Source organism: Mastomys coucha, unplaced genomic scaffold, assembly GCF_008632895.1.
Source record: "Mastomys coucha isolate ucsf_1 unplaced genomic scaffold, UCSF_Mcou_1 pScaffold3, whole genome shotgun sequence".
In the NCBI taxonomy this organism is placed as follows: Eukaryota; Metazoa; Chordata; class Mammalia; order Rodentia; family Muridae; genus Mastomys; species Mastomys coucha.
In genome coordinates this window covers 2529472-2546761 of record NW_022196909.1, presented here as the reverse complement: position 1 = coordinate 2546761, position 17290 = coordinate 2529472, and the positions used below count along the sequence as shown (strand labels likewise).

Here is a 17290-nt window from a genome sequence, read left to right as displayed (position 1 = left end):
GGGTTTCTAGCCTTAGCTCAACCAGGAACCAGACTGCCTTTCACAGTCCTACAAGCTTTAACATCTGTTCATCTCTGAGGAGCCAGAATCCTTCTTTTCCAAAAGCAGTGAGACTTTAATATGGTCTAACACTGGGGAAAAAGAAAGTAGTGGCAAATGAGGAGAGTGGAGGAGCCTGAGAGCTTTGTTGCAACTTGCCCAAACTTGTAGAATTGGTTCAGAGTTTACAAGTGCCACTGTTCCCAATCAGAAGTCACACACATGTTCACATAAGGAATGATAGAGGTCTTATAACCAGTCAATATATTGATTAAATGAGAAGACAATATTTCAGCTATTAGTCACTGTGCTTTTCTCTCTAACTCTGCCCTTTTCCTTTGTCATTTAAGCAGGCAGAAGACCTTCTGCTTACTGTTGCAGGGAAATAGTAAGGTAAGGTGAAAAATAGAAATGTTCTCTCTGATTCTTTTCATACAAAATTCCCTTAAGGCCATTTAGAGATGTATGCAGTAGGAACCTGGGAGAAAGTGTGAATGCACAGAGCAAATGGTTTAGACAGAAATGGAAACAGGAAGGGCAACCTCCAGGCACAGAAGCCAGAGAGAAGAGCTCCAAAGAAAGGGAGGCACTAGGAAGAAGAGAACGTGTAAGAGCCACAGGAAGAAAAGACAAAGACCTAAGAGGAAAGTGATTCCGATTCCGTATAGCAAAGATGTAACCGCAGGGGGCCCAAGAGAATATAGGAAGGGCTGAGGAGAGCTGCAGAGTGATGCACCATGCATGTCTGTGGCAGCCAGCAAGGCTCAAGGGTGAGATACTCACTTGTCCCTGTCCTGATAAGTTGTAAGTGAACCTTGTAAGTGAATACATTTACATAAGGCTATCCTGGAAGGGTCAGTATAGCCTTAAAGCAGCAGGCAGCTGTGCTATGGAAAAACAGTGTGATGTCTATTGAACTAGCATGCCTGTGAACTGAGAGCCGCGCAGGCTGTGACAGGGACTACAGAGTCCACAAAAATGACTGCTGTAATTCAAGTGAGTAGTGAAGTCTGCACTGGGGTAGCAGTCCCTCCAGAGGGACGAAATCCTGTCAAATTCTGCTGTGGAGGCGAGAATGGCAGGGTTTGGTAAATGGAGGTGGTTAATAGACAAAAAGTAGAGTCAAGGCATTCCCCAAATTGTTGAGCTAGAACTTGTGAAAGATGATTATCCTTCTGAGTTGCATATCAACTCTAGCACTGTTCTAAACTGTCGACAGCTCATTTAGACCATAGAGTACTCCTACTCTGTATACAGTCTCTCCATTGTCATTTCTAGGTGATAGGCACTGTGTTTCAGAGAAGCCAAGGGATGTATCCGACATCACAGACTTTGAAAACCAGGGGCCATGGTTTTGATGATGTCAGGTTCAGCATTTAGCCATACATCTCTACTGTTGGGTGAGAGACCAAATGGAGCTTTGAAACTGATTAAACCAGGAAAAGCCTACTTAATGCAAAGCTAGGATTTTGATATCAAGGTACCAGATATTTGATAACTTTTGTCCAAATGCCAAGGTTGTCTTTAAACCTTTATTTGTATAGGTCTTATAGATGAGTTTCTTTTTAATAAGCCATTATGGATTTCAGATCCAAATATAACTGTTCTTAAGCCCATCTTCTAATAAGTTTAGCTTCTGAATCGTTAAATACAGAGGCTTCCAATTGCCTTCTCTTATTCCCAAATAAAAGGCAGTGGGTGACTTTATTTACAGGAGCCCTCCTTTGAATGTCTACTTTAACTCTGTGAAGAGTACATGAAGCTTTTTTCTGTTTCTTCAGCACCTGGGAGGAGTCAGGATTTCCTTGATGGGGAAATCTGAATTTAGATTAAAAACAAGAACAACAACAACAACAATGAAATTCCATTCAAAACCACCACATCAGCAGTCAGCCAGATGATGGCAAGCAGCAGGGTGGTCACTAGCAGAAAGGGTCAGATTAGCAGTGCTCCACTCTTGGGGAGTAGCAGGAGGTCCAGGGCAGGAAGGAAGACAAACAATGTGTCTACCCCATGCAGTGAGCTACAGGCTCTAAGATCAGGGTCCACACTGCGAGCCATGTGGGGAAGGCACCCCTCTGCTGCTCCCCAGCCCTATAATGGAATCCTTTTGCCCCTTCTTTTCGTGCTGGCTCTTGATCCTTGCTGGCAGGCAATTTTCCCTCCAATTTAAAAACTGTTGCTTGTCTAACCCCATGCTGTATTCTTCTCACTGCCTGGAGTCTCAGTTTTGATCTTCTCAGTGCTGACCTGTCCTCCACACACTGATGTCTATTTGAGAAGGATTTGCAGATGGGTAGTGTAGAAAGCAAATATTTACACAGAGGTTTTGGGCAAAGAACCATCATTCTGAAGTTCAGACTCCCATCTAGTGGAACCTTCACTTTTGTATAATCCATGCTTGGTCACACTACAGTCTGCCCATTAGCAGTGGATAACACCAGCTGCTGATACCAGTGTTGTGTTACAGAACTGAACTTTCAGATTAACTTCAGGTTCCCCTGATTCTCCCCAGCAGCCTTCATATACTGTGTACTGCTGCATATTTTCACCAAGTAGAGAGCAGTTCTAAGTAACTCATTGAGTTCCAAGAACTCATTGGCTGTAGCCAGTAAAGCCATTTTATACAAAATTTCTTGGACTAAGTTATATGTATACACACACACACACACACACACACGTCACTGTGATGATCTTTCATAAATATACACCATTCTCCCCTTACTAGATGGCAACCATAAGTCAGGACTATTCTCTTGGTGTTCAGTGCCTCCACACTATGGACTATATATGTCTGTCTGTCTGTCTGTCTGTCTGTCTCTCTGTCTGTCTGCTGTGTATTCATGATCAGAATTCAATTAGAATTGCTTGAGTTTGTGTGTGCTTCTGGGTGTGTGTCACAAGCCCACTCAAGATCTAAATTATTAGGAGTTATATTTGTATCTTACAAGATACATAGGTAGCAGGCCCAGGGTAAAATGGGTCCTCTCTTATAGTATAGAGGCAACACATTAGATTAATACTCAACCTATTAATCATGCAAGTTAAAATCAATCAGTGTAACACATCAATTATTCACCTGTATATATTGGGAGTTCAATCACTAAGATTCTTCAAGAATTTTTATGGAGTTCTTAAATATAATGATCTACAGAAAGGTAAAAGTTGATCTCTGAAGAATGATTTAGAAAATCAGTATACAAGTCATAATCCTCTCTAAACCTCTTAAAAATAAGTTACTGTCATGAATATTTAACAAAAACAACAAATGATAGTAAAGTTGTTAATAAGCTTATTTATTTTTTAATATAGTTTTTATATTATTTATGCCATAAGAATCCCATGATCAATCAAACTGAGCAGCTTATTTTGCATTATTACATGTGCCTATTACACAGAGAAACATGGTATAATCAGTAATCCAAAGGACAGTGTGGATAAAGAGAAGAAGGTCCCCTTAAGGGGTGAAGCCATAGGAAGCTGAGGAAGTTTACACATCCACACAAGTAGAGACAATGGTTGTCCAGTGGCCTTCCCAGTGTGTCCTCCATGGGCCTTCCCAGTGTGTCCTCCATGTCACCAACCTTCCCAGTGTCTCCTCCATGTCAGCGGCCTTCCCAGTGTGTCCTCCATGTCAACATATCCTCCATGTCACCAACCTTCCCAGTGTGTCCTTCATGTTACCAACCTTCCCAGTCTGTCCTCCATGTCAGCAGCCTTCCCAGTGTGTCCTTCCTCCATGTCAGAGGCCTTCCCAGTGTGTCCTCCATGTCAGCGGCCTTCCCAGTGTGTCCTTCCTCCATGTCAGCGGACTTCCCAGTGTGTCCTCCATGTCAGCGGCCTTCCCAGTGTGTCCTCCATGTCAGCGGCCTCCATGTCAGCGACCTTCCCAGTGTGTCCTCCATGTCAGCGGCCTTCCCAGTGTGTCCTCCATGTCAGCGGTCTTCCCAGCGTGTCCTCCATTTCAGTGGCCTTCCCAGCGTGTCCTCCGTGGCAGCTTCCCGACAATGCCTTTGCAGCTATAGAGTACATACTAAGAGCCTTGCGAGAACACAGCAAGTCAGGCGTACTGCCTCCTGCATCCTCCCCTGTCTATAGTCCAATAAAATTCCATTAAGTGGTTGTCATGCATTATTCCTTCATGTCATAAGTCAAAGCATTGAAATTTCTCAATATTTTATTGTCTTAATTTGTAAATTATTTATCTGAATAATTGAGGCACAGCTCACCTCCTGAGGAGTGATTTATGAATGAAACTATTGAAGGGCTCAGACCTGACAAGTCTGTCTTGTCTCTGAGTAAAAGCTTTGCTACCTCCGTTAGCAATATTTCATACCATAATTTTGATTAAGTTATGGCAACATGTCTCCTCTCATTTCAATAGGAAATAAAAAGGCTTTAGCATTGTTTCAAGTATTTTAACAACAGAGTTAATGAAATATCAGTACAGTAACATCAAGTATCAATATAGATAAAAATCAAAGAAATTAAAAAATAATAATTTGGATTTCAAATGAAACTGTAAACTTATGTTTCAGGCTAATTTATATTCAGTCTCTTAATCATTTTATTCAGTGAATTATGGCTTTTTATTATTCAAAAAGAGAAAACATACTTGCAATAGAAAAAAATCAATCCTGTGCTTTGAGTTCTTACTTTATACTACGTTTTCTCACTTAAAAAGTTAAAACTTAAAAAAAAAAAGAACCTCACAAGCTAGTTAAGAAGTAAGTTATGCAGTCATTTAGACAAGAAAAAGCTATTTAAACTTCTAACATATTTTCTGATCTACAAAGTCTTGAAGTTTTTTATTTCTAGCTCACTTTCTCTCCGGCTTGTTTTAGATGTAGTTCACTTCTTTCAAAGTTTCTATACTTGATTTCTAGCTGAATAGTAAAAATGGAAAGGTGGTATCTACTACTTGACTCTAACTGAGGCAGTCAGGGTGTTCCCTAAAGGCCTTTCTAGACCACAGGGTAGACAGAAAACACAGGCTATGCCTCCTGAGATAGCTGGGCGTGGGCTGGCATATCACCCTGGTCTCCTTGAAATTTGGTGCTGAGAATAAATATGCATGGAGAAAGCTTCACTTTTTGAGTAGCTGTCAAGGGTCAGTATGAGTTAAAAATGGAAAGTGGCACGCTTAACTCACTAAGAATGATAAATTCGTTTGTTTGCTTGCTTATTATTTTCATGGTCAGAAGGAAAAAGCTGACAACACAGTCATGGGGAGAGTATTGAAATACATAAACCACAAGAAGCACCGGGTCATCATAAACCATCACCCCAATCATCTACTCTCTGATTAGTCTTGTGTTTCTTTCAACACTCTTTTTAGACAGGTTTTCCTCTCAAAGTTATATGAACGTGCACATTTTTCCAACATTACTCATGAGCACTGTATTAATTTTCATCTCACTCCAAAACTTAGTGTTAACTCGACTTTTGATTGCAAGTAAATTTGAACACATTTTCAGGTGTATTTATTTATTTATTTATTTAATGTTGTTTTGACATTTTCTTGTCCCTTCAGCTTCCCAGTGAGTTTCCTTTCTTTCTTCTTTACTGACTGGATGTATTTTTATGGTCCCTTTGGGGGGCCTTCATGTATCAAATGTTCAAGGAAGAGCTTGGGCTGGCACTGTAAAGCCAGCAGCTTCATCCTATGGGAGGCATTTAAAGGCCAGGAACAGATGTGATCACCCCTAAAAAAGCTTAAGAAGTAAACAAATAGTGTCCAGAACTCAAATCCGAAACAGTGACATGTGTAAACTGAATAAAGGAGAGTGAAGCAAAGGATAACAAAGAAGAATTAGTGATGAGGCATTCAAATGACCATGACAGTGTAGGTTTGGGGATTTAGTGACCTGGAAGGTACTGTTGGGAAGCCAAAGGAGGCAATAGAGAAGGCCAGCTGAATACCACATGGCAGAGAGTATACACAAACTCTTTGTATGACTCTGAATGCAGAGGACAAAAATGGGCTGTGATTGGAGAGAGATAGTCTGGGTCAAGTTTGGATTCATTAGCTAATTTGGATATACAGAAAGGCAAGAAGTAATGTGCTCTAACATAATGACTATCATCTCAGAAAAAAAAAATCTCTGGTCAAGGTTACCAATGACCTTCACACTAAATAAAGGATCAGTTTCAATTTCCATCTTACTATCACAGGGGTCAATTATCCTCTCTAGTCTGACTTTCAAATCATCTCTATTGGTTCTCTTCTGTTCTTTCAGACTGTATTTTCTAATTTCTATATGGGACAGCTGAGCATTTATTTTTAGTGCATTTTATTATGCATTTTTCCTTCCCATTCTACAGGCTCTTCCAAGGTGGTCTCTTTCTAATTAGACATGAATCATTTTTACGGCAATAGTACTCTTATTCAAACCTAGTTGCTAAGTAGCTGCAGCCCCTGAAAACACACATCCTACTTGATGGATTGATGTATACTTTGACACAAATATGCCACAGGAATCAAACTCAAGAATCCCAACCTAAGCTCTTCTGGATTTACCCCTGCTCTCTACTGTCTCCTACAATGACAAGTACTAGATGTTGTATTTGGAAACCTATATGACATCCTTTACCACTTATATGTGAAGCATGATAATATTGCATTGCTGATTTGAAGAAATTCCTAGAGAATAAAGGGTTAATGATAAAGTAAATATGATTATCTTTAAGCAAGAAATAAGGTTGTCTATCCAAGTAGAGTTGATACATGTATGTCATAAGTGATAGCAGCAAGTGAGTTGTTTGGTCTTTTAATAGAGAACTAAAAGAATTCATGAATAGTATCAACATTGCGTGGGGCCCATTGAGTATAAGAAAGACCACTAACACAATTGCATGGGGCCCATTGAGTATAAGGAAGACCACTAACACAATTGCGTGGGTCCCATTGAGTATAAGGAGGACCACTAACACAATTGCATGGGGCCCATTGAGTATAAGGAGGACCACTAACACAATCCTGATGTCCATAACAACATTCAAAAGAGGTTTATCATCTGGCAGTTTCTAATATTCAATGAGAAAATCTGGTATTATTTTGGCAATAGTTCTAGATGAAATTATACTAAGCTCTAGGCTCTTCAAACTTCAGGTTGTTAACCTCAAAAGACAGAAAAACCAGCTCACAATCAGGCCTGATGATGGTGATGGAAAAAGCAAGTAGTTTGATTTAAGTATTAAGTGAATTTACTGACTGCTCAAATTCTCTTCTCTAAGGCTTTTTGGCACCCTTAGTTTGTCTAGAGGAAAAATGCTTGCATTTAGACATAAGGTTTATAAATTTGGGAACATTTAGCAAAAAAGTGAACTTATGAAAGTTAAAAAGTTTTCACAGGTAAATAAGAGCCAACATTTCTTTTTTATTTTGAATTTCTTAGGTAAAATGGAGAGGCGTTAGCTGACTATATATGTAAGGTAAGAGAAAGTCAAGTAAAGCAATTATTGACTTGACTGTCACTGTTGTATTATAAAATGTAGTGTGTGGGTTTCTTTTCCAAAAATTCTCACAAATGCCTCAAATTATGAGGAGAGGAAACAACAGTACATCTCATGCAGTTTTGAGAACAATAACTTTCCAGTGCTCATTTTTCTGCTTTACAGACACATCATCAAGAAGCTTTGGAAAATGACAAGGACTAACTTTTTCTAAAGAAAATGTTTGATCCAACTTCTACTGATCAAAAAGCAACTAAACAAACTATTCATGACATCTGTCCTTGAGCATGTTGAAGAGATTGACTAAGCTAAACATCTGGTTAATAATCAGCAGACATTGATTGGTCAAAGTCCAAATACTCATGGCAAAAATTTCACTTCTAAAAATCAAGGAGACATGGTTTTTGAATGCTCCCCATGAAAACCTTTTGTTATTACTCCTCTCTCTTCTAGTTCTCATGATATATAAAACACTCCATGTACACAATGAACAGAGAAAAGGTAATTATTGAATTTTGATATTCCTTCTACCTATTTAAATGTAACGTTAAGTCTTTGTGTTCTATGTAAGTCTGAAGCTTGATGGCAGATAGTCATCAGTACAGTCACTGTGATAGGATGGAGAGCCTCTGGCCACTCATTCCTGGCTGTGTGACTTTGTCTGTCTGTGGTGCAGACATTCATACTATATATACTCCAAGTTCTTGGGCAGCCTTCATATTACTGTATGGGTTGACTTGCATTCATCCACACACTAAAGTAGATGAAATTGGTGGAGAGGTTTAACTAATTCTCTCAGTGAGGACTTAAGATACAAGTTATTGTTATTTTGGGAATATCAAATACTGAAAAGAAAAGGTTCAGAATAATATTTAGTTTGGGAATGTTAAATACTGAAAAGAAGATGAACTACTTCAATGTGTCTTTGCCATTGCTGCTTTTCTTCATGAGTTTGAGAAATGGAGCACAAGTAAGAAGACTGGCAACAGGAGTCACTCCCAAAAAAGCCACTAATATTTTTACAAGTGGTAACTTAAACTCACTAAGTTTCCTTCTAGCATCACAGCAAGAAGAAATGTGTCTGACACATAAGGAGGCATGAGCCTACTTTTACCAACTCACCAGTTTCATTTCCTCAAAGTGTAACTAATGGATACTCACTCAAGCAGGGCCTTAGCAACACATATCTAAATTTCACTCATTTTTTTCCATTTCTTTGGGCAGGAAGTGCAGAAGGAGGGGTTAAGGAACTAGTGGCCCACTAAGAAGTATCTTTCCATCATCCACATTTTAACAGTTGAGATGAGCTTAAGTGAGAAAGAAAGCAGAGCTTAGTGTCTGAGCCTCTTCCTGGGCATCATGGAACCTTCACTTGGGCCAGAACTGAAGATGCTGCCTAGACCAGAGTCCAGTTCTCCAGTGTCCCAAATTAAAGGTCAGTTACATTTTAAAGTTGTATTTTTATTCATTAATTATTTTGTGTTGTTAGGAGAGCAAATGCCATGTATACATAAGGAGCTTAGAAGACAATATGCAGGAGTCAGTTCTCTTTTTCCTGCCAGGAGGAGCCTCTACCAGCTGGGCCAACCCATTGCTCTTTAAAAGCTAGTAATATGAATTAATAATATTTATTATTCTGAAATGTTATCCATTGCTTTTCAAAGCTTACCTGAAACACATCTTTTAAAGGAAGTAGAAAACAGATTTGTTGAATGCCTACTGTGCGACTATAGCAGTTTAGACAAGGTATGGATTTGATACCATGTAGCCCAAAGGCCTATGAATGAGTTGTCTTCCTACTTTAAGTGTGAGATAACAGCTTTACTGTTATTAACTCCCTTTCATATTTTACAACATTAAGTAATCTGGCTTGGAGGTCTGATTCCAAAGCTTATATTACTTGTGTTATATCATGACAACATTCTGAGAAGCTGATCATACAACCATCAAATCAGGGATGTTGGGGACACAAGGAACATTAGAGATGTTGATATTCTCCTTCAAGTTAAAATGCAGTTTGAATGTTTTTCTTCTTAAATTTCATCATGTTCTCAAAGGGTTAACTCAAGCATTTGAAGAGCCACTGTACTTAGTAGACTAAAAATGACCACCATTTCCTTCCAGTTCTACCATATGGCATCTCATGCTTATTCCCAAAATGCTCAGTTTTCTCCACTGATTGGAGCAAGGATAGAAACCTTAGCAATAAGGAGATTAAATAATAATGAAGTATATGAAAGTCCATTTAGCCCAGTAGGCTGCTTGGCAGCTGCCCATAGTCCTTCTGCTTATCAGTACACCCCGGAGGCTACTGTAGATTCATTAATATAATTTTAGACTAGAAGATTCTTGGAGATTATATAATCTAATTCCCTTGGTTTATAAATGATAAAAGAAGACCCCCCAAAAAACTATAGAGACATAGCCTTCACATAACCTTTCACTAGGTTGATAATGGATTCATTTGCCTAGGTATCAGAAGCTTTTGGCCATTGTCAATGAAATGAGAAACTTTGGGATCATGTTCAAATCGACCGTTCCAGTTCTTGGATTGATTTAGCATAACTAGATACTCTTTGGCTCGGGAGCTTTTAATCCTATTAGCCACGGTGGCACCACATCTGTCTGGCACCAGTGTGGTCTGTGGAAGATGTCAAGAAAGGTTGAAATGATGCTGAGAATCCTTGTATTCTAAATCTGTAAGCCTGAAAAAAGAAGATGCTCTTCTCAGATGTGACTTAATGAGGCAGACATTGCCAATCTCACTAATATCAGCCAAGCCATAATGACAAAATCAGTAATTTAATTAGTCTATCACAAATGAAAACATTCCATTCACACCATTATTTGAAGCGTTATGATTTCATTGGTTTCTACTTCACTGGAAATGTAGGAAAAAAAAAGTTTTGAAAGAAAAAAAATATTCCTATAAAAGTCTAGACTTTTAGAGCTCTGACAAGAGAAAATGACTAAAATACTATTTTTAGACGACATAGAAAAGTTTCATCTCAGCGTATGCTCTCAGTCATCTGACATGATCCTAAGCACTGAAATCAATTGTGATTCAGAATGAAAACATTCCTGGAAGCTTCCTTTAAATGGACAGGAGGCAGCATGTGTGGGAAGAACAGCTCTTGAAACAGGACGAGATGTGCAGAGTGTGTTGTGTTGGACAGTCCAGCCTCTGCAGAGTGTGTTGGACAGTGCAGCCTCTGCAGACTTCTGATTTTTTCTGGTGAACTCGTCACAGTTGTATGTTTAGCTTTGTAAAGCTTATTCATTAATCAAGTTAAATTAATTAAATTCAAAAGTGAAGTGTATGATTCTATGGCAACAGTTTTCTATATCAATATAAAGCTATGGTGATTGGGCTCGTTATAGGTTAAAAAATAAAATTTTACACTATCCAAACAATATTTAAAAGGCATTGCTAAGAAAATTTGTGAAGAATTAATGCTAGAGCTCTGGGGCTAAGTAGTTAAGAGCACTGGCTTCTTTTCCAGAGAATCCATGCTCAATGCACAGCACACACACCTGTAACTTCAGTGTTAGGAGATCCAGCACCTTCTTCTCCATCCATAGGCACCAGGTGTGCATGGCGTACACAGATGTACATGCAAACAAAATACCCATACACATACTTTTTTAACTTAACAATTAGCACAAAAAGTAGAATGAAAATATCTGTATATTTTGGTTGGAATTTTGTGTTTCAATAAAATATTCTGAACAGATTCATTTTGGTTGGGATTTTATGTTTCAGGAAAATGTTCTGAATAGACTCATTATTATTGTTTATCTTGAAGTCAGAGGGGGGAGTAACAGGTTGGCACCCACTATCACTCATGATAAAACTTCACGTGTAAGACAGTTATAATGTGAATCTGTTGCTTAAACAACATTTCAATCAATTAACAATAAAAGGAAGTTCAACCGATGAATTATAATTGTCACAGAGTTTTTTATAGTAATTAAAAATTGGTATTCACCTATACTCTATTATTTATTCTTTTCAGTTTTGTGTGGGCTTCTCATGGCTGCGGCAGATATTGTAGGTAGAGTATGTATCATTTTGTTTGTTTGTTTTGTTTTTAATGATTGTGAAAGACAAATGTGCTATCACATCATGCTTGTGCCTTCATCCTCCTGATTATTCTACTGGTTCTTGCTGGTACCTAATATATAATTTTTTTTAAATTTCTGAAATTTTTTACATATATGTATTGTATATTTTAAAAAGTCTGTTGGAATCAAACTTTCTTTTATTTCTTACTTATTCCTAACTCATTATTTCTTTCATTAAATTTGTATCCTATATCTTTTTTCTACTTTTTTACTAAATTTACCCTATTTTTGTGTGTGATCTGCATGGTTGAATGATTCTAATAATGGTGATTCAATTGGGTTTTCTTTTAGAAGATGCATGTTTACCTAAAGATGAACCTTTATGTTTTTCCTCATCTGTCCCCACCAGAGGGAAGGAGTGCTCTTCTTCCAAAGAAAACAAATCTCTACTCCTACCTCTGCCTCCTTCAGGAACCGTGCTCCACTGAGCACTCAATTCACCTCTGCCTCCTTCAGGAACTGTGCTCCACTGAGCACTCTCTTCACTTCTGCCTCCTTCAGGAGCTGTGCTCCACTGAGCACTCTCTTCACCTCTGCCTCCTTCAGGAACTGTGCTCCACTGAGCACTCTCTTCACCTCTGCCTCCTTCAGGAACTGTGCTCCACTGAGCACTGTCTTTACCTCAAATCTTTTTCCTTGCTTGGCGAACTGTTACCATGATCTCAACAAACCAAGAAGGGCAGGAAAATGGTGCTGATTTAGATAGATAAGGAGTGATAATATCAGTTATGGAATCACCCACATCTGTACTTCTTTAAATATAGTTTTCTTTAAGTTTTTGAACATTCTGTCATGGGCTTTTAAAATTCTTTTTGGAGACTTAAAGTGTTTTTTTTGTTGTTGTTGTTTTTGTTTTTGTTTTTTGTTTTTTTTTTGCATGTGTGTGTGTGTGTGTGTGTGTGTGTGTGTGTGCGCACATGTGCTAGCGTGCACAAGTCCATGCATGGGTATGTGCACATGAGTGAGACTGCCAGCAGAAGCCATAAGAAGAAGAAGATGTTGTATGCTCTGAACCTGGACTTGAAGGTAGTTCTGATCTGCTCAATGTAGAAACTAGGAAGCAGACTCGGTCCTGTAGATGAATTTAAAATGATCTTGACTGGAATCCAGCTCTCTGGTTCTCAGTTCTTTAAATTTTGCTGAGTTCATCTGTATCATCTAGCTGTGTTTATACAGTTTCTTTGTTTCACTATCGTGGACCACATTTTCCTCTCCATGTATAGTAATTATTGGTCCAATTCTGCTTTTACTGAATAGTATTCACCCTTGAGGGATATTTATGTTATTCTACTAGATAATTAATTACTGATTGATTTCTTTGATCTTGCATTGGGCAAGAATAACAACTCAGAGTTATCTATATTTCTTCTAACTGGAGAAAACATAACTGAAACACTATCTCCCTGAAAATCCTGTCAATCTTTTTACATGCGTCACAGACAGACATATAGTTCCAAACTGAAAACAGCTTCTTTCTAGTACAGCATCAGATGTTGGAGCCATAACAAGATACAGAACAAACACTGAGTTAGCTAGGGTGAAAGTCTGGAGCTCTCTCCAGTTCCGTTCTCATGCTCATTGTGGCCACTCATCTCCATGCATAAGCTGTCCCCTCTGAGTCCATTATCCAGCCCCAGATCCATAGGAGACTCACACTTGTGGGACTCCCTCTATGAATTTCCTTCTGCTACGGCACATACAGTATATTAACTGAGATAACATTTGACTAGTGAGACAGCTGAGTGAGTCATGTAGACATCACAGAAAAAAAAATGTTCAGGAAACACCAGGTGGAAGAATCTTAAAGTGTAAAAACTTCTGGTGAACACGAGGACTTACAAGGAGGCCAGTGTGTGACCACACTGGGATTTCACTAAGATTAGCAGGCAAGTTACAGCCAGAAACTTGTGAGAGCAGAGGTGGGAGCAGAGGTGGGAGCAGAGGTGGGAGCAGAGGTGGGAGCAGAGGTGGGAGCAGAGGTGGGGATATGTACTACCTTAGACACAGCCCTGTATATTGAGAAAAAAAATGTCTGCATTTGAAGGATGATTACCTTGAAAAGTGATCTTTTTTGGCCTTTTTGTTAAGTGTAGGCAAGTAAGGGAAGAGGACTCAAAAAGATATGAAAATAGTGCAGTGGAAAGATTATTGTGTTGAGAATAAGGGTAACATGGCAGGCATTGTGGGAAGCAGTCAGAGCAATCTTGAAAATTGAGCCAATGTGTATGTTACTGTGGTGCATCCGCTATGGAGTATAAAATACAAACACTTTGTCTTGAAGAATATAAGAACGTCCCTGCCATCTACTGAGATGCAATGAAGTGCTTCAAGAGAATTAGTTAGAAAATTAGAAAGAGGTTTGGATCTTCACACCTGAGATACTTACTAGAAGTCTGATAGTGTAATTCTTGTGGAGTCCCAGGGTGAGACCAAAGAGAGTGCTATCAACTTACTGGTTGTAGTTATGCCACAAGCCTAGAGTGACTCCTCACAGAGTGCTAACAGAACAAGAATGGATGAGAGAGCTTCATGGCACTCTAAGTAGGTTAGGGGCATGAGGGGAGGTAATCAGGACAACAAGAAAGACTAGCAAACCACTTAAAAGGTAATTGAAAAGTCAACATGTTACAAAAAAGTGGAGAAACTGACTGTGTCAAACATGAACAAAATATAGTGAATGAACAATAAAAATATGACCAGTGTATTACAGTGATCCTGAAAGAGCTATTTCAGAATGGTTTCAAGTGGTAATATTCAAAAGAATCATGGAGAGAAACTAGGAATGGACTCTTCATGACTGCTTAGAGTTTTATTCTACACGCAGGAATTAGATGAAATAGAACCCATTACATTTGGAACGCCTGTAGACTATGAGTAAGAATTAAAAGTGGGATTGTAATTTGATGGGGAGTAAGGCATAACAGAATCAATTAAATGTGAAAGGGAGTATAGCATGGCTACACGCTGTGGGATTACCTGGTGAAGGAGCTCCATTGGCACTTCAAGTGAAAGAGAGAGGGAAGAGGTTTGGGTGATGGTTAAAGATGAAATACATGAAATTACCTCAGCATTACATTTTCAAATTTTATCTTTATAGCTCATATTTCATTTAAAAAGGATGATTCTAAATCTAAAATTGTGGTCTAATGAACACAAATAAGCCAAATTTCCAACTACACACATTTATTCCTCTTCTTTTTAGACTACATAATCTACCTTGGATCAATCCTTTTTTCTCACTCATATCCTTCTATTTCTACAAGGAAGAAATGAAGCAGGGTGCTCTCCAGCATATTACAACTTTAGACATTGCCGAAAGACACTGTGGTCCTCTGGCTACCTTAAGATAATCTCTAGTTCCTGAACATACAGTCTCAGGACAGTGGTTCACTTGGCAAAGAAGGGGCATCTGTAGACTTTATCTTGTTTCTATTTTCAGCTTGGCTTTCCTTCATAACAGAAAGATTATATACAGAGAATCATATAAACACAACCGAAAGGGAGATTGGGTGTGGCTAGGGCAGGTGGATACGGAATATGAGGGAATGAATGTGTAGTGAGATTCTATCTCAAAACAAGCAATAAAATACAAAATTCACAAGGTTCTGTTTCTTTTCCAAGCGTAAATTCTCAGCTATTTACAGGTTCCCATCTATTCCTAATAGATGCATACTATTAATCATCTTTAATTCTTGGTTTAATTGCCTTCTTTCTGAATTCTGCAAGGCTGATAATGTAAATGGACCATAGACTGCCAGTGGTGGGTAAGTTAAATGTAGGATTAGGAAAAGAGGAAAACACATTCTGTCCTTCTTACTTTACAATAGGGAACATATGGAAGCTTATAAAAGCAATTATATGTACAATAACAGTTATTATATCAAAATAAAGCTGTTTATATAAATGCAAATTTCAAGGTTTTCTTTTTCTCCATCCCTTTTAGTGGCTACCATTTTAGCGTCTGTGTCTGGTGCATTAACAGACATGTTCCTGAGCATGATGTTTGTTGTGCAAAACATTTCATAGGTGAAGGGGTGCAGGGAGGAGTTTCCGATAAGGGAATTCATTTCACACTGCTCCATGCTTGAGTACACATGTGGAAATTTCATCAACTTCAGGAAAAGCCATATGCAGATATTATTCAAGGATGGTTTAAAAGGTTAGTCCCAGAGGTTTATTCTTAGATACCTTCTTGAGTGAGAAATGCTGTCCTGAAAGGCTGCCCGGCCTTAGACTGCATCTGGAATTGCAGCTGAATGGGAACCGATGGCTGTTTTCCTCTCTCTTCTGCTGTTTTTAAAATATATTTGAAAATTCTGCAAACATAAAAAGGTCATCATAATTACGGTTGATGGGAGCATTACAGCTTTCATTTCCACCTTTGGGAAAACCGCCTGAGATGGGCTTTGAGGTGGGCAGGTTAATGGAGGAACAATAGATGATTAAACACAGCCTGAGTGACAGCTGCTTCTCGACATTTGGGTTAAGTCATGAGGGAGGCGACCCAAACAGAGCAAAGGAGCAGGTTTACATGTGCTCTTCAATTACTCTTATGAGATTTATACAGCTCCATAAATGAACACCAGGCTGTAATAAAAAATATGTCAAAATCAATAGAAATTCTTGCTGTTCAATTCGTCTCTGGTATGGATTTGAAGGTAGGCAGTTTGTGGCATTATTCTTTTTTTTTCTTGTCATTATTACTAATTTCTCTGTAGTAAGAATTACCTTCCCTGCATAATTTTGCTTACAAATTTAACAGTCCTCCAAGGTTTGAGTTGAAGGGAACTGAAAAAATCCTCTTTAATAAATAGTAAAATAGGAGTTGAGGTAAGTTGAGAAGCAAATGGGAAGCCTTTATATAATCAATGAAAACAATAATGTTTCAGAGTTCCTAAAAAATTTAGTAAAGTCGGGGGTTTACGCTCTTTCAAGGAACCTCCTATGGTTCTAATCATCAGTCAGCTGTCTTCAGATCATTGTATCCTGATATTCAGAAGGCTGGAAGCTGATGGGAGAGGGTGGGTGGATACTCACTTTAGGTAGAGGGTAAATGGACACAGTGAGAAGAACTTCTGCATGGATTGACATTAACAAAGAGGAAAGCTGGGAGGACATACTTTATTTTTTTTTCTGCCTAAAATTTGATATACTCACAGAGACCTCAAAGGATTCCCATTGAAAATGAGGAGAAAACGTGTTCTCTATAGGAAATAAGAGGGTACAGCTAACTAGATCACTGGTCAGGAATCCCCCACAGCCTGAGCAGGGTACTGCCTCAGTGGAGAGAGTGTGTTCAGGAATCCCCCACAGCCTGAGCAGGGTACTGCCCAGTGGAGAGAGTGTGTTCTCTCTTCAGTCCTTTCTAGTTTGTTGCTTATGTTCCACATAAAGTAGTAGTTCTCAAGACGTGGGTTGGGATCCCCTTGGGGGGGGGTGTCGAAAAACACATTCACAGGGTCACATAACAAATATTCTTCATGTCAGAAAATTACATTGCAACTCATAACAGTAGCAAATTATCAGTTATGAAGTAGCAACAGAAATAACTTTATAGGTTGGGCATCACCACAACATGCGGGATTTTATTAAAGTGCTTAGATAAACAGGCAAGGTAATGCAGGACAGCTAATGAAAACCAGGCAATTTTTTTTTTTTTTTTTTTTTTTTT

General features: G+C 38.7%; 1 protein-coding gene across 4 annotated transcripts in view; it reads right to left on the bottom strand.

Annotated features, from left to right (window-relative positions):
* Window positions 1-17290, bottom strand: part of Hs3st5 (heparan sulfate-glucosamine 3-sulfotransferase 5) — a 303959-nt gene that overhangs the window by 215640 nt on the left and 71029 nt on the right. The window contains exon 1 of one of the 4 annotated variants that reach the window (XM_031347457.1): window positions 15808-16023. The exons of 2 other annotated variants lie outside the window; for them this stretch is intronic. The gene's annotated coding sequence lies outside the window, so the exon portion shown is untranslated. Of the gene's footprint in view, window positions 1-15807; window positions 16024-17290 lie in introns of those variants that run through there. One more of the 4 variants, XM_031347455.1, reaches the window with a different exon arrangement.